The 25,391-nt window shown below is 37.4% G+C and overlaps 1 protein-coding gene across 4 annotated transcripts in view; it reads left to right on the top strand.

The window, feature by feature from the left end:
* Positions 1–25,391, top strand: part of RABGAP1L (RAB GTPase activating protein 1 like) — a 681,088-nt gene that overhangs the window by 496,885 nt on the left and 158,812 nt on the right. The window lies entirely within an intron of this gene.

Raw genomic sequence — 25,391 nt, 5'->3', positions numbered from 1 at the left:
TGCTGATGGCCTCCCAGGCTCCACTTAGCTCTTCAGCCTCATGATCAATAAAACATACTGGACTCGATATCCTGGGAGATCCTCTCCAAAGCACCACTGATGCACTTGAAATAAAATGGTGATTTAATAGTATCATTTTCACTCACTTTCTCCTCTCTGCTGAGCCCCAGTTTGGAGAGTATTCTGTAGGCACTGGAGAGAAGGGCTCTCGTGGGCCCTCCTTCCATAAACGTTTTCCATGCTGTCCTCAGAACCCTAGTGTGCTAAGAGATGTGAATGGGGGGTGGGAGTGGGGATTAGTGTAAAAATGATAATGGTAATGGTATTTTCTCACCTAAAATACTTCACACTCGTTTCAGAGATCTGGGATTTTGTCATAGGGGATACTTCCTCCATCCGCTGAGGTTGTAACCTAAAGCTTTACAACTTGGTAGATGGTCTTTGACTAGAAAAATCATCACCTGAGACCAAGTAGTGGCCTCTGAATTTAGCTAGGGTAGTCTTTGGATGAAAAACACATTTAGGTCCTTGGTCCATATTCAGAATTTCTCCATAGCCTAATAAGACCTGCCAAATCTTGTGTTCTGCTGATATATCCTGCAAGAACCCAAGGTCAACTCTCTGCCACAGTAAGACATCAAAGAAGGACCTGAGTGCAGATCCTCTAAAATATTAAATATATTAAATAGTATATATATGTATATTCCAAAAGTTCTTATTACGCAAAGCATTTTTCTGACATGGAAATAGTCCTGATTTCTCCTTTTCCTCTAAATAGTCCCAGCCCTCCTCCTACTGGAAGGATGGGAGTGGGGGAGGAAGTTGGGATATATGACTTACATACCTATCACAAGAAGCTTTGTGGTGAGGTGAGAACTGAAGGAATAAAAAAAGAATAGACAATAAGATAACTAAAATGTAAGGAGAATACATTCTCTCATTCCTGGTACTGGGTTAGTATAGATTTTGAGAATCCTGGAGTTTATAATAATTGGCATGTATAGCACTCTACAGTATACATTACATAAATTATCTCATTTGAAACTCACGATAACTTGCGAAATGAGGTAGGTGATGTAGATATTTTTATCCCCTTCTCACAGATGAAGAAACTGATACACTTTGGGCATTTAGGTATTTTGCCCATGATCAGTCCTTACTATAAGGGTCCGTGGTAAGATATGAATCCCTGTTGCCAGTCCATCATGCCTTTCTCTCTGCTGTGCTGCCTCTTGAAGAAGTTCTACTGAATACAGAGGCTTACGATGGCTCGAGGGTTGTGTTCTTATATATTCCTGAGGCTGGCTGTGGACTTGCCTTCCCCTGCTTGTGAATACAGGGATAAAATTTACAGGGATGGTAAGACGTGCACAGACGTTATCCTGGGTCCCGTGGCTCCACAGAGTAAAAGGAGACACAAGTGCAGGGGCAGAAGTCCATGCGCAGAATACTGGCATAGGCCATGGCATAGCATATGTGGATATACATTACATCTGCAAGAAATTGTCCTGGTAACCTTAACTGTAGTTGTGAATAGGGCTCTTAGAGCAACCTTCATCCAGCCCATCTTCCAGATAGCCCACAAATTATTTTTGAGTGGATTTATAGAATATTTGAAGTATAATGTAAGTATGAAGGTCATTGATTTAGAGCTGAAAAGGACTTCAGAAATCATTTGATTTAACCCTCTCATTTTACAAATGAGGAAACTGAGGCCTACAAGAGTGAAATTATATACTCAAGGTCACATAGCTTGGAAGTGACACATCTGAGACTTTTTTTTTAATGTCAAAACTGTGGGGGTAAGGGACGTTCTTTGGTCACATTTTCATATAAAGGTACAGTGCTGTCCTGTTCTATTTTTGTATTTGGGTCCAAACATATTTCTTGCTAGAGAAAAAGGAAAGTAGGAGTGTTGTTTTCTGCTAAGAATGGTTGACTTAGAATAGTATTATTTAAAGGCACTTACTTTTTGAAAAGTGCTTGAATCGCGTGTTGGGCACTGAGACTGTCAAGTAAGGAAGAAGCTGTGGAATGGTGAGTAAGGATGATTCAGTGAAGGAGGTGGCATGAACAGTTAGCATCATTTAAGAGATATTAAGTGCCCCCTGGGTGGATTATATATATTTTTATATATATGTGTGTATATATACATATGTGTGTGTACATATATATATATATGTATGTATATATATATATATATGTATATATATATATATATATATATATATATATATACCTTGACTACTGAGTTTTCCTTTTAAAAGAAAAATAAGAACCCAACAGAACCTAGCAAATTTAATTTTTATTTGTTAGATCATTAAATATCCCAGCCTAATTAACTTAGAGTCACATATTCACTATGTATCCCATGAGCAATACTTTAAGGAGCTGTGATTGTTCAGTTCATATAATCTGTTCACTATTGTGGCCCTTCCATGATGTCACAGATTGTTTAATGAGCTGATGTGACTGAAAACAAAAACAGGGCGTCATTATTTGGGAGCTGCCATTCTGGGGATGAACCTGGTGTCCAAATTTAGGTAATCTGGACCTAGATAACAGTTGGAAAGATATTGGCAGACCTGTTCTCAGAGTCTTTCTGGTTGGTAAGACCTGCCAGAGGTTGGGTTCTGCTGGCGTAGCCCTTGAGAACATCATGCCATCATGAGGCATCACAGGACTGTTAGTGAGAAATTATACTATAATAGATTATCAAATAGGCAAGAGTCGATTGACCCTGATCATAGATGGGACTTCAAAATGGAATAGATGACTTCTAGTGCAACTTTAATAGCAAGTAGAAGGGTGAACTTGTAAGCCTACTCTGACTTGTTAGTAGAGGAACATAGGAACTTCTAGATAGTTCCCTCTGTATCTTATTCTATGGTTAATGGCTATGTGACCTTGGGCAAGTCATTTAACCTAAGTCTTCTCATCTGCACAGTGGAGATAATAATACTTATGCTACATACCTCATAGAGTTATTGTGAGGAAAGTAAGCCATGTATGTCTTCCAAAGAAAGTGACATGATGACATCCAGAATTCAGAGCTTAAAATAAATACCCTTTATAATATTTGAAAATCTTGGGAAAATGGAGAGTAATCCAATGAATGAAAAAGAGAATGCTAATCTTGGGGGAAAGCATGCAGCCCTGTTTGGCTAGAGCGTGCCTAAAGGGGATCTGTGTGAAGTGAGTCCGGAGAGGTAGACTAAAGCTAGATTGTGAAGGGCTTTAAATGCCAAGCAGAGTTTTTGTTCTGTCTTAGAAGTCATGTCATTGTTGTGGTTCAGTCGCTTAACCATATCTGACTCTTCATGACCCTGTGGACTATATTGTCCATGGGGTTTTCTTTATAAAGATACTGGAATGGTCTGCTATTTTCTTCTCCAGTGGATTAAGGCAAGCAGAAGTTAAGTGATGTGCCCAGGGTCACACTTTTTAAGGACAGATTTGAACTCAGTTCTTCCTGACTGCAGGCCCAGTGCTCTATCCACTGAGCCCACCCAGCTTCTATTACCCTTAGAGGTAATAGAGAGCCACTGAATATTCTGCAGAAGGGGAGTGACAGCTTTGCTTTATGAATATCAGTTTATCAAATGTATGGAGAATGAATTAAAGACCTGAAGCAGGAAGAGCAGTTAGGAAGATATTTTAGTAATCCAGGCAAACAAGGTTAAAGGCCCGAACTAGGCTGGTATTGGAGAGAAGGGGGTGAATTTGAGAGTTGCTGTGGATGAATATATACAAATGTGTATATCCATATACATACATACATCTTTACTTAGTGATTAAACTGAAAAATACTTTTTTTTCTCTCCCAGTGTCCTATATGTGTATGAATCAGAATTGAGTGGTACATTGGTTTATTTATAAACCTAGGAATCATCTGTCTTTCATAGATGTGGCACTTAAATGCTGTAGTCCCTACTATTTCATTTCGTTTCATAAGGTTCTGTCCTTTTGAGCTTTATTTCTTTATATCCCCACTACCCTTCTTGTCCTTGCTATCACCTGAATCACATACTTAGTCATTTGGGGGATTTCAACAGAAGAGGAAAAAACGGAGGCTCTGACATTTAGTAAAAATGATGATTGCTTTGTTTTTACAACTTCCATAAAGCATGAGTCAGTCTTTCACTTAATTCCAGGAAAATTGTCTTTTTGCTCATGTAAAAGTAAAAGCATTTATTTATAATCCCACTTACTTAGATCCATATGTACAAGAAAAGTCACCTTTTTTTTTTTTTAAAAGAGGAACTTCTCTTTCACTCCTCTCTCCAGCTCCACTGCTGGCTCTTTGGACCTCACCACCATGCCCCAGTAGTTTTCACACCCTGGAAGAACCTTCTCCCCCTGTAGTCCCCCAACTCCATTTGATGAGTTCCTCCCAGGAACCTCCATTTGAGGAAGTGCCCAAGCCAGCCAGGCTCATTTCTTCACTCTCCCAGCTCTGCTCCTGACTCCCCCTCACTTTCACTTTTACACTGACTTTTGTGTGTTGCCTTCCCCCCATTAGAATGTAAGCTCCTTGAGGGCAGGGGCTATTTTTCTTTTTGCTTATATTTGTAGTCCAAACCCTTAGTATAGTGACTGGCACATAGTAAGCACTTGAATGTTCCTTCCATCCACTAGATACCTATGCAACCTTTCTCCAAGTACTTTCAAAGAACTATGACTTTTTTTGGCATGGATTCTCCTTCCACCAACACAGGCTGTAATCCTTCCCTGCCTTAGGGTATTCGTGTATTATCATCATGTAACTCATTGTGACCCCTTTCCCTCCCCTCCAGAAAATCTGTCACCTGCTGGTCAGCACTCTAGATGATGAACTTCTGACTTTGACTAGGTTGGTCCTTATACTGTAGATGCATAGATACTCACTGAACCTATACTCAGAGCCTTTCCAGGTGGGTAAGATGATCAGAGTTTGTGTTTTGCTGGCACAGCCTTCAAGAACCCAGGGTCACCTCCATTCCACAATGAGGCATTGAAGTAGGCTTCAGTTTAAAAAAAAAAAAGGTTATGTAATCTGCTTGCTCAGGTTTTCTTTTTCTTTTCTTTTCTTTTTTTAAAAATTCCACTTTCAGCATTTACTGGTTAGTTGCTGGCCTCTCAGATGAGCATAATATGAACAGAGATATTCTGATCATCTTTGCTGCCCTTTCAGAGACAAGCAGTTTGATTACCTGGGAAAGAATCACATTGTCCCTGAAGAATTAATTTTGTGTGGTATTGCCTCCAGTTTTAGTCAGAGCCTACATGTTTGAACATGAATACCCCCCTGCTCAGCTAAGGTTTGCTCCCTCCCCCACCCCACGTCACTGACAGTGTTTGTTTAACCACCCCCTTAACCTCAGCGTTATGAGATGCACCCACAGAAATCACTGTTTACTTCCACAGTTTTGACAGTTTTTCCTAGACTAATTATAGTCCCTTATCATGTTTCTATATGTCCTTAATCCCTTCTTCACCCTCCTTCAGTATATGTGTATATATTTTAAAAAAAAAAGCTTCCCTTCAAACCATTTGTTTGCTCTTTTCACACATGCCTCTAGTACTCCCTCTATGGAGGCTCTCACATCCTGCTCTCCCTCCCCAACAAAAGAAAAGCTAAACAAATCACACCAATAAAAGGAGAAAGTTACACAATACCTTTCTCATTTTCCAGACTCTAAGGTCGTAGAGAGCAGGAACTTTGGTAGGTTGCATTATGCCATTTTAAAATTGTTCAATAAATGTGAAATTAGTAGTTACTGTTCAGCAAATGGAATGACAGGGCAAGAAGGTGAAAGAGAGCATATTGTAAGGAAGGAGCACCACAGGGAAAATGAAGCAATCAAAAATCACAGTTGAAAACCTGTCCGTCTTCCTTCCTTTTTGTTTTTCATCCATTTCAGTCATGTCCAACTCCTCATAATCTTGGGTTTTCTTGGCAAATCATACTGAATTTGCCAGGGTTTGCCATTTGCTTCTCTAGCTCATTTTAGAGATGAGGAAACTAAGGCAAACAGGGTTAAATGGGTCACACAGGTTCACAAACAATTGTAGAGTAGAGGAGTGGGGGAGGGGAGAGAAAGAGAGACTGAGAGAGAGAGAGAGCGCAGGCTACTTGAGCATAAGTATTGTCTTTTGCCTCTTTTTGTATCCCCAGAATTTAACACATTGCCTGGCACACATTTGGAGCTTAATAAACATTTATTGATTGATTTTGTGTGTACATTCGTGACTGAATAATATCAAAGAAGAAATGCTAGTGCCTACCTTGTTAACATACTGATTAATTCCACTTAAAATATAAGGCTTAAGTGAACTTCAAATCTATTTCTGCAACACAGGCCTCTATCATATATTATGTATTTCTGGGAAGGAAGGAGGGAAGGAATATCAATAATAACAACTAACATTAATTTCTATAAGATAGTATTTTCATTTGCTGGGCACTTTAAAAATATTATCTCATTTTATCACTACGACTCTGGGAGGTCAGTGCTATTTTTATCCCTTTTTTACATGTGAGAAAAATGTGGCATACAGGTTTAGTCATTTGCCAAGGTCGGATCTAACACTCTATCTGGCTGTGTATGGAAGAAAGTGGGATTTTGTTTAGGAGTGATAAACTGTTCTTTTGGAGTCAGGGCCACGCTCTCAGAAGGAAAGCTCTATTTTCATAAAGGAGCTTCAGATGTCTTCTTTCCATTGATATTGGGAAGGCTACACATAAAAAGACAGGTTGTATTCTCTTGAGGATTTGATCATAATAGAAAAATTATGGACTCCTCTCTTTTCTTCTTCATGGTCCCCAGTGAGGACATTTAAGTATGCTTATGATTACAAAATGAGTTTTGATACCTGAAAATACACTGGGAAAATCATTGCTTGGGTTTTGTTTATTTCCTTTTTTTAATTTAAGCTTTCTACTTTCTAATTTGTTGACATCAGCTAATAACTTCCATTTCCGTGTTAGTAGTTAAGCACAGTGATCTGTCGGTGGTTTTAGTCTGGATTATTTCTATTTACATTTCTGTAATAAAAATCAGAGTTCTAAAAAAACCAGCAACTAGTTCTATAGACTCTTCCAGTCGACTTTCCAGTGCTTTTTGCAGAATTCAATGAGTTGTATCATTCCCATGGAGGACTATCTATCTGTTGATCAGTTGGTGGCAGTATTATCCGGCTCTTGGCTGTGAAAGCCAAAGCTTCTGGGCCTTAATATGGATGGAGCCAGGAAACCTCAGCATGTCTTCCTTTGTATCCAGTTTTTCCTAATTTGGCTAACTACTCAATCTACATCTTATTTTATGACCTATTTTCCAGTCCCCTACTTAGTTATGCTTATGTTTTCCACAGGTTTATTTTTAGTACCAAACTCTGAAAAATCAAAAATACCTTAGAAGCCTTATCTAGTCAGGAAATTTCAGAGACACATAAATTATGTTTCTACAGAATTTTCCCTAAAGGTTATATCCCAGCTTAATACCTGGCTGGTATTATACTTATTAAGTACTTCACAAGCCTTGCTTTCATTGCCCTGGGTATTCTCTAGGGGGAAAAATGTCTTTTGGTGGCTGCCCCTGTGACGATAAGCTTTCTGAACCTCTCTGGTCCTTAGTTGAAAGTCTGTAACTGCTCCCACACTTGACTCTTTTTAGTTGTATAAAATACCCAAGACCCTGTGTTCCATAGGCATACATTGCCTTTCAGATTCTCACATGTCACAGTAAGACATCAGCATAGGACATTAATGAAGAAGGTTGTGTGTGATATAGGGTATCCCAAAAGTCTTAGTGTTTTAAGCTGTTTGAGTTATTTGAGCTTAAAACGGCACTAAGACTTTTGGGACACCCTGTATATACCTTTTAGTTCTTCAAAATACTTTTTCCTCTGTTATTTCACTTAAGAAATTTGGAAGACCCAGGGCCTTCCAAATGGAAATGGCTCAGTAGAAAACTGGCCACTGCCTTTTACGTTCCAAGTGGTCAACCAATTGTTTCTGACAAGAAATCATGAATCAACAACAGTAAAACTTCACTAATTTAACACCCACTGATTCAGAATTTGTGACACCCATGATTTGGAAACATATATGATATGAAATAAATCATCATGGGTATTCTAATGTCAAATAAAATGCTTCCTTCAGGACTCAGCTCAAATCATACTTCTGCAAGATCCCTCTCCAGGTCGCCCCTTCCCTCCACCTCCACTCCTAGTTCCATACCTCTCTGGCTACTTTCCATTTATACGCTATAAATCTTGTATAGACACTTTTTTTTGTTATGTGGTGTCCCCCATTAGAATGGGTTCCCTGAAGACAGGGACATATTTTAATCTTTCTTTGTAACCCCAAGCTTAGTAGAACTCCTGACACATTGTAAATGTTTAATAGATATTTGTTAATTGATTGATAATATATAATTGTGATAAAGGATGTGATGGATTAGAATTTTGGTCTTCTGGACTCCAGGTCTAGTGCTCTCTGTACTCTACTGTGTAGCTGCCAGTAGATTAGAAGTCTGGGGTGGAAGTCCAGAAAACCTAGGTTCAGGCTTTCCTTTTGACAAATATGGCTTCTGTAAGCATGACCCAGTCAGAACCTGAGTGCCTTAGGCAACTCTTTAATCAATTAACAAGCATTTATTAAGTGCCCACAATGTACCAGCTACTAAAACTACAAGTTAGAGTGGTTACCTATCTGTATCATTGGAAGGAGTTTCCATACTAGAATTTCCCCTCATGGATAAACTCACAGATTTGGATTTTTTAAAAAATCTATTAAAATGTTTGCTAAGCAATGGAATATAGCAAACAGTATTTGAATGGGGGGGAGGGGGAGGTGCAATGTTTAAATTACTTGAAAGAAGGTAGGCAGATGTTTTAAGTACTTTAAAACCCTTCTAACAAATTGCTTATATGACCAACACATTATTCTCTTACTCCTGAATCAGTGTGGTTTTATAGCATAGTCATATATTAGGTAAATAGAATAGGAGTCTATGTACTGTAATTATCCTTATCAGAAGTGCACATACATACCAAGACTCCCATTACAAATCTGAGAGCTGTCTCCTAATACTGGCCTGATGGATTCAGCCTCTGTTCTACAAATTTGTGCTGAAGCCTCATTTTGGATGGAAGGAAAGTTTCTCCTTCTAATTGTTGAGGTTGGATTATTGGTCTGTCTGCCTTCCTAATAAAAGATCCCAGACAGGTAGAGTAGCAAAAATTGCTGGTGGCCACTGCCATCTTTATGAATCAGTCCCTCAAGTCCATGATGAATAATGACAACGTGGTAGTAAAAAGTAAAAATAAAAAGATTACGAGGTTTAAACAGTCCCTGTCTAAAATATTGCCAATTGCCAACAAAGAAATCAGAGTGCTTCTGTAACCTAAAGATGTGATTATGCCCAAATTGTATTCTTTGCCTTGTCAAACTCCATTCTGCTGTAGCTGACTACTCTGTATCATCCACAGATCTGCAAAAGAGGCACCATCCAGAGACTGGAGAATCCAGTCTTCTAATCTGGTTTCCCCCCCCCCTGTAATTCTTACTAGTATGCCTCTCAGGGTGAGAGAGACTTAATACCTAAAGTGCTGATGGGGCCAGTGACCCATGATGAAAATTGATGCATGGCACCACGATATTTTAAAGCCAGATAAGGGAAACTCAACTGAAACATTTAAAAAGACATCGTTAGATATACATGATGGTGCAGGCTCCCCAGAATGTACTAAAATTCACTTAGTTTTCCCCAAAGACCAACAAAACAAAACCAGACCCTGACTGCCATTCTGTGTGACTTGTTTGCTAACCTTTTGGCTAAGGAAAATTTTCCTGACAGGTCTAAATAATAATGGTTCATATCCTTAGAATAAAACGGGTTAACTGTCCTTGGAATGTCATAGAACAGCATGTTCACTAATGAAGAAAATGTCTTTCAATGTATATTCCTATTGAAATTTTATTCAGCACAGTAAAACAATATACATGCTAATGATATAAGACTTTTTTTGAAGAGATAATTTCTTTTTTAATCCTAGAGTGTAATTTCCTTCTGAGGTCATAGTTTTTATGTCTCTTGGATTTTTAAGTTTTAGGTTATATCTCATCTTAATTTAACTAAAAATCTAGTGAAAATATAGCAGTACAGATGTAATAGTGTTCATATGTATCCTCTGTCACAAAGCCCATTAATATGGGACTCTCTTCTTACCGGTGAAGATGATGGTTAAAATGGTAAACTGTTTAATTCCCCCCTTGTTTCCTTGTACCTGTACTGGACATTGGCCTTGCTGGTGCTTTTCTCATTCAATTCAGTGAGCATTTGGAGTCTGGAAAATCAGATTTCATGTCTAGCTTCTGACCCATACTGGCTGGGCAAACCACTTACCACCTGGGGTGGGCAACCCCAGATAATCCATCTGGATTAGAAGGTGCAGAATAATTATCAATATTCCTTAGTAGAAGGAGTTTCCTTATTGACAGTTACTGACACTGGATGGATGTAATTAAGGTCTACTAGACCCACCCTCCCCACTCAAAAAAAAATGCAATGCTAGGCAGCAGGAATATAAAAACAACCAAGAAATTCCTTTCCTTAAGGATTTTATATTTTACTGGTCAGAAAGACTTAGGAAGACAAGGATAATGTGGGTACTACTATGTTAAAGACACAGATTTGGGGGTGGGGCTGCCGTTCTGGAAGTGGCAGAAGTGGGAGACAGGATAAGAAACAAGTAGCACTTCCATATTTACAAAGAGCATTCCTCACAGTCAGGCTTTCTTGTTTTACATTTGTGGTAGAGTTTATAAGCTGACACCTCTCTACTAACTTAGAGACCACTACTGGTGCTGAATGATTAGTGGCTTTCAACTCATAGCCCAACACTGGAACATATTTTTTTTTACTTTTTAGCTTTTTCGTGTCTAGAAATTCTGCCCTGGGTTCCTGCTGTTCTGGTTGATGATAGCCTCATCCGGCCCACTATTATGGGGAGCTCCCCCAATTCTCCTCCATTCTTAACTTCATTTCCTATTCACCCTACATCTCTCCAATTCTGGAACCATGATCAAAAATCACCTGTGTCACTGTTCCCAGAAGAGGTAGTTCAGGTACTCCCCTATGGCCTCACTCGGCATTCCTGTAATGTTCCAGAGCCAAGAACCCTTCCCTGGCTGTCATTCCTTTGTGTGTGCTATCTTCTTCCCATTAAAATGCAAGATCCTTGAGGTTGGGAACTGTCTTTTCTTTGTATTTGTATCTCTAGTGCATAGCACTGTGCTTGGCATAAGTACTTAATGAACACTTATTCATTCATTTTCTATGTTAAAAAATGTCCTATGGATATAACTAAACGTTGAACAGAGATCTAGCCTCTGATGAGACAAAAGGAAAAAAAAAAGAGATTCTCTTGGCTGAAGCGGCACAGAAGAGAGTCTCAGCTGAGAGCTATTCTCAGCGTCTCTGGCACTCCACAGATAGAGGGTTTCTATTCCAACATAAATTCTACCAAAAGTTTCTATTGGTGTTCAGGCCCATAATGGCTTTATGTTGTAAGCCAAAAGGATCCTGAATGTGAAGGAAGAAGCGATCTGGCCAGAAATTTTTAGTAACTGAGAGAAATATGATCACATGAGAATTAAATTCCAATAATGGAGTAAAATGGCATGCTGGTCTTGTTTTATAATAAGTCATAAAAGCTGCTGACAGAATCCTGCATGTGCCCGAAGAGAAGCACAAAGGTATTCATGTTTTCCTCTAACCTTATCATACCTTTGCAGGACTGTTCTGAGGGGCTGCTACCTTCCTTAGCTTTCACAACTGGATACTTTCCTGATTCTCTTCCTCTCTCCTTCTCTAGCCTCTCCGGTTCCTTTTTTTTCTCACACAATACACTCCATCTCCTGACTTTGTGCATTTTCACTGGCTTTCCCATGGGCCTAGAATAGTCTCTGTCTTCATCTCTGCCTTCTGGTTTTCCTGGCTTTCTTAAAGTCTCAGCCAAATTCTCATCTTCTGTGAGAAGCCTTTCCTGGTACCTCTTAATACTAGAGAATCCTCTCTGTGATTACCTGTAATTTATCTTGTATAAATCTTGTTTGTACACAGTTCTTTATTTGCATGTTATCTCCCCCTTCCTTAGAACATGAGCATCTTGAGGGTAGGATTTGTTTTTCCCTTCTTCTGTATCACCAATGCTTCTTAGCACAGTACCTGGTATGTAGTAGGTGCTTAATAAATGCTTGTTGACTGACCATGCTGACTGTTTTCCTTGGTATTTCATCATATAGTGTTTTTTATTATTATTATTTAAATGTTTCACATGTATTTTTCTTATGCCAATCTGTCCTCCAGTAAAAACAATTCTATCTTCTCTCAATTCCACTTATTTTTCCAAGCATATTTAAAAATGTTATTGCATCATTTCCCCTGAGATGCTTTAGCTATGTCTAATTCCTGCATTATTCTAAAAAAAATTTTTCTTGCTAATTGAATTTCTTCTTTTCATTCCTTAAATGTTTTTATTATCCATTTGATTGTGTATTAGGATTTTTCTAGCTTTACAAAAAATATTATTGTCAGTACTATTTCAGTAAATTATTTCTACTGTTTTTGCCATTTTTCCATTTCTTTCAATTCATAATATGTTTCCATTGTGTCAGAACTATGTTTTGCTCAGGTTTTTAGTGGCTTTTGTAAATTTTCTTCTTGAGGATTTCTGGTATTTTAAAATCTTTTTGGCATTGCTTTTGCTGTCTCTGGGAGAAAATGAGCAAATGAGAGTCCCTTGTAATTTGTCACTCCATCGTTATCCTTGAAGCCTACATAGCTTTTATATGTGTATGTCTCTTCTCCACAAATAAATTGTATTACTTAGAAGAACAAGACTAGGGCTTACAATTATTTTGTATACCAGAGGATACCTAACACAGTTCTATGTACTTCATAAGTGCTTGTTAAACAGTAAACTAGTTAAACAGAGAGGAAATATGATATAGTGAAAAGAATATGTGACAAAGCCAGAGAGAGACCTGGCTTCAAATCCCAGACCCTGCGCTTAACTGTGGAACTCCAGCCAAATCACTGAGCCTCTCTGACCTTCAGGTTCCTCGTCTTATCGTATGTATTTGTGTATGTGTATGCATATCCATATACACACTCACATATATGGTAGCTAAGTGGCACAGTAACTAGAACACTGGGCCTGAAATCAGAAGACTCATCTTCATGAGTTCAGATCCAGACTCAGACACTTCCTAGGTGTGTGACCCTGAGCAAATCACTTGACCCTGTTTGCCTCAGTTCCTCATCTGTAAAAAGGGCTGGAGAAGGAAATGGCAAACCGCTTTAGTACCCTTGCCAAGAACACCCCAAATGGGATCACAAAGAGTTGGACATGACTGAAATTATTAAACAACTCTCTCTCTCTCTCTCTCTCTGTCTCTCTCTCTCTCTCTGTCTCTCTCTCTCTCTCTGTCTCTCTCTCTCTCTCTTTCTCTCTCTCTCTCTCTGTCTTTCTGTATAAAGAGATATATATGTGTATATATATGTACACTTACACACATATGTATATATCATGGTTGTTTATATTTTGTCTCTTCCATTTTAATCTTTGTGTACCCAACCCTGAGCACAGTGCGTGGCATAGAGTAGGTACTTAATAAATGCTAGTTGACTGCCTAAGTCTTTTGCAGGATTAAAAATTACTAGGTCAGACCATATAAGGATTATTGGAAGAAATTGGGGATATTTAGCATGGAGGGGAAAAATATTTATTGGGGGCCAGCCTAGCAAAATACAGAGAATTGGGCTTATCTCTAGTGGGCTAATTACCAGGCAATTACTTTTTCAACTAGGTCATGGGACAAGGGATGGTAGCTGCTAAAAGTCTCACCATTTCCAAAATTTCTAAAAACTTTACCTGAACACTTGGTACTTTTAATTTGAGATTCCCTAGAGGACATATTGTGAAAAACTAAATGTCAATATTGGCATTTTTGCTACAGATAGAAGCAGGAATCATAAAGGAGTTATAGCTAATTGGAAAGATGGTACAAAGGTTTTCCTTGGAGAGATCCATAATGTGTTGTCAGAGCTGGTTTTACCTCGTTTCCAAAGGCAACAAGAAACATCATTTTTGTGGGACTTTTTATCATTCTTACTCAGCACTACTCATGACAAGCATAAACAAAAAAAAAGTTTACTATGAATATAATTTAGTTAACATATCAACATCTGATATGTTAAGAAGTAGAGAAGCACTACAAATAACTCAGTAAGACTCTCCAAATTAAATAAACATATACTTTGACTCTCAGTGATTTTAATAAAAAAGCGAACATAGGGAAGAGTGAATGAGTCTATTGGAAAGTATGGTTTAGGGTCAAGAATGAGAGGCCAGAAGCACATAGAGTGCCTGGAGAACTTAAACCTTCTTCAGGAAGAAGATAGAAGGCACTGAGCATGGTGGTAAAACAGCCAGCTATTGCATCTACTGTACTTCCAAATCTGTTGAGGGCCAGTACTTCTGAGATCTTTGAGGCCGTAGTCATAGTACACTTGCAAACTGCCCACAAAATAACAACACAATTTTACTTGAGAGAGCAAGGGACTTAATGGGAATCTTCAGCATATAGACTAGGATATTTTTAAATAGACACTGTTATAAAAAATTACCTTTATCATGAAAATAGAATCCTTAGCAATAATTTTAAACTAAAACATAATTATTCCTGGAAAAAAGGGAAAATCACTTAAGATCCCATGGATTAAAATCCATATAGAGGAGGTTAGTTTCATTGAGATGAGAAATGCTCCAGAATGTTGTGATGACGACCGAAATGGAGACAATTCCAGTGAAGAGGAAAAATGGAATTTGTCTGAAAAGGTTGATGTGAACAACCAGGGAAATGCACAGAAAATGAAAGCCAGGCCAGATAATAGGGAATGAATGTAAAAATATAGCATGGTCCTGTAAAAGAGTATTAGAAATGCTAAAGCTCAGAATGAGTGAGGCTGATGAACAAAGTTAAGTTGAACAAATAGGTGTTGGTTTTTTTGTTTATTCGCTGTTTGCAGAGAAATGGAAGATTAAAGAAGCAATAGGAACTTTTGCTTGAGGGGTAGGTAGGACAATAGAGATAACAGAGAAAAGTCAAAGTTATTCAATTCAAATTTTGCTTGTTTTCTCTGCCAAGGAGGATGACTTTTGTACTGGAAATGACCTAACAAAAAATGACTCACTTGGACTTGGTCCCCAGAATAAGTGAGGCAATAGCAAGAGATTACCTCACTGCTCCTGAAGGACTGAAATCAGCTAGTTAGGGCCTGACAGAATAAGCAGATGGGATTGCCAAGTACTGCCGGTGATACTTGAAAGGCAGTGGACAACAGGGGAGGTATGATGTGATTGGAGAAGGGAAAGTGTCCCCATTTTGAAAAAGGGAGCAGAACGAAAACAAGGGAGAAGCTGTGAGCCTTGACCTCAGGTCCAGTGATTTTCTTAGAATGGATCCTGAAAGAGATGGTTAGCAAACATTTAGGAACTGATTGCAAAGAGTCAGTGTGGTTTTGTTAAGAATAGACCATGTTGGGGCAGCTAGGTGGTCCAGTGGATAGAGCTCTGGCCTTGGAGTCAGGAGGACCTGAGTTCAGATCTGGCCTCAGATACTTGACACTTACTTAGCTGTGTGACCCTGGGCAAGTCACTTAACCACGATTGCAGAAGAGGAAGAAGAAGAAGAGGAAGAAGAAGAAGAAGAGACCATGCTAGACTAACCTCATTTACTCTTTGGACAATATTAATAAATGATGGAAATACTACAGACGTAGTTTGCCATAACGGTTCATAATCTTATTTGTGTAGTGGACCTCTTTGGCAAATGGGTAAAGCCTATAGACTTTTCTCCAGATCATGTATAAAATAAAATGCATAATATTACAAAGAAAACCAATTACTGACATACAGGTATTTAAAAATATATATATTAAAAACCAACTTGACAGTCCTCAGTCTAAGAACCCCTGCTATCCTATATTTCAGCCAAGCTTTTTATAAAGCACCTCATATTATTCTTCTGAAGAAGATGAAGAGATGTGGACTGGGTGACAGTACAGTGAGGTGAATTCAGAACAAGTCAGATGCCTGGACTCAGTGAATAATTTGTTCAACGTCAGGTTGTGTGCAAAGGTGTACCATAGGAATCTAGACTTGGTCCTGTGCTATTTAACAGTTTTATTGGTGACTTGGATGGAGGTATAGATATTATTGTCATCAAACTTACAAATGATACAAAGATAGGAAGCAGTGAGTCAGGATCCAGAAGGATCCTAACAGACTAAAACACTGACATGAATCTGTTCAGTAAATATAAATTCAGTAAATATAAATGTAAAGCTTGTACTTGTGTGTGCACACACAGAGAGAGAGAGAGAGGCAACTTCACATGCATAGGATAGGAGAGGCATGGTTAGACAGTGGTTTTGAAAACAGTCTGGAGTTTTGTTGGTTTACACTTTAGTATGAATCAACATTGTGTTGTCAGTCCAAAAAGTGATGCAGTCATAGGCTGCATTCAAAGAGACAGAGCTTACGGGAACAGGAATGTCATAATGCCACTGTCCTCTGCCATCATCTGCCTTCATTCACAGTTAAGTATTGTGTTCAGTTCTGGGTGCCAAGCTTTAAGAAAGATATTGATAGGCAATGGTAAAAGATGTCCTGAGAAGACTCAGGAATAACATGATAACATATTTCAAGTATTTATAGATCTGTCATGTTGAGCAGGAATTTGATTTGGGTTTTTTTGGCCCCAGTTGGGAAGAAGTTGCAGAGACAAATTTAGACTTAATGTTAAGAAAAGCTTTCAATAGTTTGCTTTGTCGAAAAGTAGGAAAGGCTGCCTTGAAAGGTGATGGATTCTCCCTTCTTGCAGGTCTTCAAGCTGAGACTGGAAGACTGTTTGTCTGGTATATTATAGTAGGAATCCTTTGGTGTATGACCTGGACCAGATGTGTTCAGAAGTTTCTTCTAATACTCAAAATCTGTGATTCCGATACAGTGTAGGGAAGGGAAGGAAAAGGTGGGAAGCCAGAAGGAAAGGGAGAAGCAAGGCCAACAGCCAAACTTCTGAAGCTCTCTCTCCTTACTCTGGTTAAACCACATTGCATCCCTTCAGTCATGAGCCCTTTTGCAAGGAACAAAGAGTGGATGTGCCTCAGCTACAGCCTCACCAGAAGGTGATGAAAAAAAGATACTTACCTATTTTGTTTGCAGCAATTCCATTCGGTAGTCAACGGTATGAATGCAAAAACACACTTCAGGTGGGATTGCTCACTATTTAGAATTACTTATGCCTTTCATATAAGTGGTACAATGTAGATAATTGAGAATTGCCTAAAGATCTCTGTACTTTGGGTTTTCTTTTCCTTCTATTTCAGAGGCACTGTATTACTCAAACTATGCACGTACCTCGTTTTGTTAAATTGACTCCTCGTTGTTTTTATCCTTTTATCATTTTTTCTCACATTTCCCCTACCACATATACTTTTTCCTTACCTATAATGTTCTTCCGTTTCTTCCTGCTCCTAATTATAAAACTTCTTAAAGAGTAGCATTTCGCAAACATCATACTTATTTCACTCTGTGTTCCCTTGAATAGACTCTGCTTAGAAGGGTATATCCTGTAATCCCTAAAAAGTCTTTGGAATCATATACTTTAGTATTTGAAATATTAAGAAATTTTAGTATTTTAAAATGTTAATATCTTAAAATGTTTATTATCTGATCTTTATTATCTTAAGTAAATATTTATTATCTTAAAATATTAAGATATTTTAGATATAGTGTTCTTATCAGGTATTTTCAGAATAGAGAGTCAAACCATAGGCTTTAAATTTTCTGAGATTATTTAATTCTTTTGCTATTCATGATTCCATATTAAAATAAAGAGGAAATTTTTCTTAAGAAACTATAAATTCAAATATAATCATTTAACTTATTTTCTACTGCTGTCTTTAGGTTGATTTTAAGGTAAACAAAAGAAACCAAAGTGGTTCTTGCAAAATATGTTGGATACAGAAGCATTCTTATTTGAAAACAATGAGGCATTCTCATTGCAATGCAAAGACAGAGGAGAGGATGTTGACATTGGTATGGCAAATGGATTGTCCACTTTTTTTTTTTTGGTGAGGCAGTTGGGGTAAGGTGACTTGCCCAGGGTCACACAGCTAGTAAGTGTCAAGTGTCAGAGGCTGGATTTGAACTCAGGCCCTCCTCACTCCAAGGCCAGAGTTCTATCCACTGCACCACCTAGCTGCCCCCCCTCCACTTCTTTTTTCAGTAGAAACCCTGTGACTGCCATTAAAATTAACAGCACTCTTCAGCATGGGTCTAAGCACTTAAGTCTAATACCTCCCTAGCCTGAATTCTGGACCGGTAATTGTTAAGATAGTGATAACTATTGGAACATTCCAGACCTCTCAAACATAATTGAACATCTGTGTTTTTAGAACTGTAATGTGTTAATGATTGAATTTTTCGTGTTATTTTTAGATATTTTTATTTCATCCAATCATAGTGTTATGTCAGCTATGAAGACATCATATCAGATAAATAGCCAAAGAAAATGAAGAGGCAGTTTTCAAAGGAAGAAATCCAGGTTATCAATAGCTACATGAAAAAATGCTCTAAAGCACTAAAAATTAGGGAAATTCAAATTGATGCTATGCTGAGGTTCCCTTTTATACCTGTCAGATTGGCAAAGATGACAACAAAGGAATATGACATGTTGGAGGAATTATGAGAAAATGGGCATAAATTGATGCATTGTTGGTAGAGTTGTTAATTGGCATATATTTCTAGAAAGAAATTTGAAACTATGCCCCAAAAGTCACTTAACTCTGCATTCCGTTTGACCCAGCAATAACACTCCTAGAAGTATACTTCCAGAAAGAGGAAAAGTATCCATACGTACAAAGATATTTATAGTAACTCTTTTTGTAGTGTCAAAGAACAGGAAACTAAGCGATTGTCCCTCTATTGGGCAATGGCTGAACAAATTATGGTTTCTGAATGTAATATAATACTCTTGTGCTATAAGAAATAAAGAGATGGTTTCAGAGATACCTGGGAAGATTTGTATGAACGATTGCAAAGTTAAGTATGTAGAACCAGGAGAACAATTTATACAATTACAACAACTTTGAAAGACTTAAGAATTATGTTCAATGTAATGACTAACCACAGATCTAGAGGTTCAGTGATGAAGCATGTCCTGTTCCTCCTGACAGAGAGATGATAGACCAGGATGCAGAATGAGAAATACATTTTTGGATATAGCCAGTTTAGGATTTTATTTTGTGTCACTCCACATATTTTTATAAGGATTTTGTTTTTTTCTTTTTCCCTTCCCAATTGGGAAAGAAGGAAAGGTGGAAGGGAAAGAAAAATAAATGCTTGTTAATTGAAAAAAAAGAAATACATGTTTAAAAGACACCTGAAGGAGCCAAATAATTTCAGGTCAACAAACATTTGCAGGCCACATTAAAAAAATATAGCTTGAGGCCAGCATTGCATTGGAGATATTTTACTATCTCTAGAAACCAAATGATTCCATTTAAAAATCCTAGTCAAATAGTTACTTTTTCTTTTTACGTCAGTGGGTCTTTGATCTTATTGATGTGGTTACTTTCCCCCCCCCCGCTGTGATTCAGATCAAAAACCATTTATCAATAGTTCCATCTTCTTGTCCTAAGGAATTCTTCTGTGCTTACTCCCCAAAATTCTTAGTAGATAATTTGCCCAATATGCTGGAGACCTTTTACCTATTTATTTTACTCATAGTCTGTAGGTACCCGTGATGCCATCCATCTTCTGGTTTTATCTTTTCTAAATTTAACACTTGAATTTATAATTTGTTAAGAAGTCTCCTCTTTGCCATTACAATTTCTGTGATTTTCCCAATTTCTTTTAATTTCTATCTCCATTAGTTCAAATTCTCCAAAAACTCTGTTAGAAAACTGAACCATACAAATTTGAACCTCAACTTTGTGATCGAAAGAATTGTCTTCTAAAAAAGGTTCATATTTGTATGAGTGTGGACTCATGTTTGACAGTATTCATAAACATTTATCCTTGAACAATTATTATTTGTTAAAATCATGTATTTTAGATGTATATCTAACATGGGTTATAACTTGAAGCAACAGAATTTTGGCACAGATGAGAAAGATGTAGTTTCCCTTTATTCCATTTAAAGATACTTACCTAAATCAGACCAAATAAAAATATCAATTTTTTTTACTCTTAATTGGTGTCCAAGTCTATAATATAGATCTGTCAACTGATTTACTTACATCTAGACACCAGCCTATATGATGGATAAGTAATTTTGCATTTAGTAGAAAGTCTGATCTGCATTAAATTCACAGAAACATTCCTTCATCATGTGCAGTATACATTGACTTGTTGGGGACCACGGTAATAAATCAAGATAGTACTACCTCATTTTATAATGAAAAGTCATCCTTTCTATCCTGTGAACCATAAGACAAGCATTCCAGCACTGCAAAGCAAAACAGGAGGAGAACAGGCACTTTAACCTAGACATTAAAAAGAAGAGAAGAAAAATATTCTTTCTCTTTTTTAAATTCATGTTACTCCACAAACAAATTCCTTCCTCACTTTCTCCTGACATCTCAAGGGAATCAGAAGAGAAATTTGGCTTTCTACTTGTGATCTCTTGTCCTTGCCCCATGGCCAACCCACATCTTCTCTTACTATCAGACAATTCCTTGATGATATCTTTTACTTCTATTCTTCAAAGTTCCTCATTGGTTATATGGTTCAACTTGCTTACATCAGCCATGCATCTTTCAATTGCCATCTGTGTGGTGTTCATTTTTAATTCTTGAAAAACTGTTCTTCTCCATCTTTTGCAGCCATACAGCAAGACCAGTAGTGAGTCATTAAATTTATGGTTCATTATACTTATGAGATACGCGGTTTCCCAGGGGAAATCCAATCTGCTCTCTTTGATTTGGTTAACCATTGTCTGAACTCATTGTCCATCTTTACTCTCTGTCTCAGTGCTTTTAACTGGAATGTCTAGGAAATTTCACAGTCTACCTTGAATCCTCTTCAGTTAGGACTCTCTCTGCTGTAACTCCTCCTTCGCTGTGTTGAACATGTTTGACAAGCACAAATATCATTTTATGCCTCTTACGATGTTTGTGATTAGAGAGTCACTGAAGAGTGTTATTTCTGTTGTTCTAGCTTTCAAGGAGTCTCAAATGATTTTAATGTATGGGATGGTATGGGAGATGCCTTGTTGAATGAGAGTCTTGAAGGTGGTATTTTGTTTTGTCAAATTAAATGTTTTTTTTCTAATCAACAAGAAGCAGAATGGGACATTATATTACCTTGATTTCATTCCAAAAGTAGAAATTATGGCTGGAATTTATACAGCATCTACAGAGTCTTTAAAAACTAATATCATAACTCCGTTTATAGATATAGGAGCCTTTCTTTGCCTCCTGACCCCAAACCACTCAGCCTTTTATGTGTCTCCAATTGTGTGTACATTTGTGGCCAGTTTTCATGATGATTATGGACCACCATGGCCTCATTGATCATGTAACAGTCTGAATTGAACCTGTGGTAATCTTGAAAATCATCACAGTGACCCAAACAGTCTGTTTTAGCCAGGTTGTGGTCTCCTTCTTTACTCTGCATAGACATAGGAGATCACTGAGAAGAAAAGAAAGAAAACCCATTGTGTTTGAATCCTGGCCTTATAGATAATGTGACTTTTAAAAGTTCCTTTAAAACACTAGTCTTCAAGAAGTGAGGGTAAGAGCATGAGGCAATAATTCTGTTTTGTTAATTTTTATATTCTTGTACTCTATAGCAGAGAAAGGATTTTTGAAAAAATAACTTTTTTTTTCTGTTAGCCCTGACCTTCCTCTCTAGTCTAGATCCCTTTGGCCTGCTTCTCTCAGTTAATATTCCTCTCCCTATAGCTATCTTTGCTGTTCCTGTGACATACTTCCCTGCCCATGACTCTCTATGTAAAGAATGAATGAGGAAAAAAGGAAGGAACAGTGACAATTTAAATTTTATGATTTCCCTTAATCAGAATGTATATCCGGGATAGCAGAGTGCAAAGAGGCCTCTTACTTGATGCTTTTAAAATAAGGTTTATCCACTTAATTTAATCTTACTATTGTAGTTTGGTCACTTCAGTTTTTTAAATATGATTGTGTCATTGCAAATGATAAAACTGATAATTATATTTCTGCCTTAAAACTCAGTTTTACAAAATATATAGAATATAGTAATGGTTTATACATGCCCTTCATTGTAGGAAAATAATAAGCACCTTCCTTCTTCCATTCCTTTAGGTCCTTTTAAGGTTTCACTTCACACTTAACAAAATGGCAGAGATGACAAAGGCCATGAATGGTCAATGTTGGAGGGTTGTGAAAAGATAGGCACACTAATTCACTATTGATAGATCTATGAATTGGTCCAACTAGTCTAGAAAACAATTTGAAATTATGCTATGAAAGTGACAAATATCCGTACCTTTTGACCAAGAGATCCCCTTGCTAAGTACGTAACCCAGGGAGATCAACAACAGAAAGGCCACATATATGCCTATATATTTATGGCAGCACTTTTTGTAGTAACAAAGAATCAAAAACAGAATAGATGTCTATATCAGTTGGGAAATTGTAGGAAATAATGGAATCTTAAACTGCTTTAAAAACTGACAAATGAAAACATGAACTGACTAAAAGCTCTCTTCACTATTCTACCCACTGCCTTATTATTAATATTAATGATAACATAATAATAATAGCAGACATTTAGATAACACTTTATGATTAGCAAAGCAGTTTATATACGTTATCTCATTTGATCCTTAGGACAACTTTGTGAAGTCCATGTTATTTTTTATCACCATTTTATACATGAGGAAACTAAAACTCAGAGAGTTTAAATTATTTGTCTAGGATCTGTTAATTGTATGAGGCAGGATTTGAACCCAAGTCCAGCACTCTATCCACTATGCCACATGGGTTGCCTCTCCATCTGTCACCTAGAGTACTACAGTAACTGTCTAAGTGGCCTCTTTGCTTGAAGTTCATCCTCACTGATGCGACATTATTCTTCCTAAAACATGGCTTTGATTCTGTCTCTTCCACTTTACAAAAATAACTTTGCTTAAAGTTCATTCTTTCAGAATAATGTTTCTTTTCTTTCAAACATGGCCAAGCCCCCTTCTAGCTTTCCTGCCTTCTTTCTCTTTAATGAGTCATCCAAAGAATAATGCTCTGAGCTTTAAATTTAAACTATAAAATCCACATTGAGGAATATTGAGATTTAAACTGGAAGATGAATAGTAGGCCATTTACCAAGGGCCCAGATGAGTGACAAAGTCCAGCTTACTTTATAAAGTCAAATTTGTAAATGTCTGTTTCAAACCCAAAACAAAGAGGCTATTTCTGACTGTAATCCATTTACTATATCTTGAGTTGAAGTTAAAATGGCACCCCATGGCAGCTACTAGGAACTTCTGAAAGGTTTGTCTTTTTCTTCCTGTATTTGAAACAAGAGCCTTTTAAGTATCAACCTCTCCCTAGGCTACAGCACAGGTCAGTTATCCTCAGCACTGCTTTTCTTTTCTCATTTGGAACAAGTTCTCCTTTTCTCCACTTTCAGGGTTTTTTCCTTAAATTTCCTCTTTTAAAAGTGATTCAAACTATCTTCTGTCCCAAAACACATTTTTCTCTTTACTTCTACCTACTCAGGGACAATCTATTACCTCCATACCAATTTAAAATTAGAAAACACCCATGTTTACATTGACTGTTCTTGTCCAAACCAAATAGGGGAAACAGAAAGAAGACGTGTAATTAGAGAGTTTTCTTTTCTCACATGCATTAACTGTAATCTATAAAAAAAAAATAGGTGGATTAGCCTAAAGCTATCTTAGAGATGACTTTTTCCCTCCCTACACTGTCTGGGCAACTGAATCCTTTTGGCATTTTGGAAATGTCAAATTAATTGGCTTTCCCAATTAATTTGACATTTCTCCAGAAGTTTGGCTTCCAAATCTCAAAGCTGTTCAGATTTAAGTTTTTGTTCATTTCATGAGTATTTTCACAAATGCTTATCATAGCGTGTCGGTTTCTGGTTATGTGATTGGTGCTTTGAGCATATTACTTAACTATCAACAGTTACTTGTTTAGAAGGCAGCATTTCTAATGCATTGTCATTTTAAATCTGGTTAGCATGAACCAAAATTCAATGAGTTGGTATGCAATTAAGTAACAGATACCAGCTGATTATTGTATTTTAACATAGTGAGCTAATTCCCTACCCAGTTTTCAAGTGAGAAACTGGAAGTGGGCTTGACAAATTAACCTGCAAATTCCTGCTCATTTGCTGAAATAACTTTGAATGATCTTCAAATGCAAAAGATGAGAGGCAGTTGGTTCTCAGTGTTAGGTTATCTTTTAATCTTCTCTTAACTTTGCAAATAAATATTTTTTAAAAAGCATTTTCAGTTTCCCCTCGTCTTCATACGCATACAGGTAGTAAAATAATTAGAATCAGTTTTCTTTATTCTCATTTCCAATGTTTGGGTAAGAACAATTTTGTAAGAGTGCTTTCAGATTCAAAATGGAGTACCTACTATATCCTATCAAAAGGTGATTCATTTTAAAAAGGGCCTCATTTTAGTCATCTTGTCTCAAGTGAGAAGAAAGTGGATAATTGTTCATCCACCTTAACTCTACTCTCAGAGATATTTTGATTAAGCATAAAAAAAATTGACATTACATAGGGTTAATTCTTTTCCATGTCATCTCTACCTTCTGGTCTGTCTATTTTCCTTCATGTCCCACCTAAAAACCCACCTTCTACAAGAAGCCCTTCTAAGTCTCCCCTAATTCTAGGGTCTTTTCTCTGTTGATTATCTCCAATTTATCACTATGTTGTTTGGACATAGTTGTTTGTGTGTTGTCCCCCTCATTATACTGTGGGCTCCTTGAGAGCAGGGCCTGGTGGGGTTTTTTCTCTTTCTTTGTATACCCAGCACTGGTACATCATAGTAAATGTTTGTTGACTGACTGATAGGTTGGTTTAATAGATTCTCCCCACTCCCAGTGAAGTAATATTATTAATGGGGCAATCCACAGACAGCTTACTTTTTTCTAGCATCCTTTTTCTCCCTGGTTATTTCATAGCTAGGAATATCATGTTAGAACAATTTTGTGAATCAGGTTAGTACTTCTGGGTCTCATCCAACAATGATTAAATTGGTGGTGGTGGTGGTAGGGGAGTAAATTGTTCGTTGAATAAGACAAATATATAATTTT

Source organism: Phascolarctos cinereus, unplaced genomic scaffold (assembly GCF_003287225.1).
Source record: "Phascolarctos cinereus isolate Bilbo 61053 unplaced genomic scaffold, phaCin_HiC Scaffold_5;HRSCAF=322, whole genome shotgun sequence".
Lineage (NCBI taxonomy): Eukaryota > Metazoa > Chordata > Mammalia > Diprotodontia > Phascolarctidae > Phascolarctos > Phascolarctos cinereus.
This window is presented reverse-complemented; position numbering and strand designations above follow the sequence as displayed.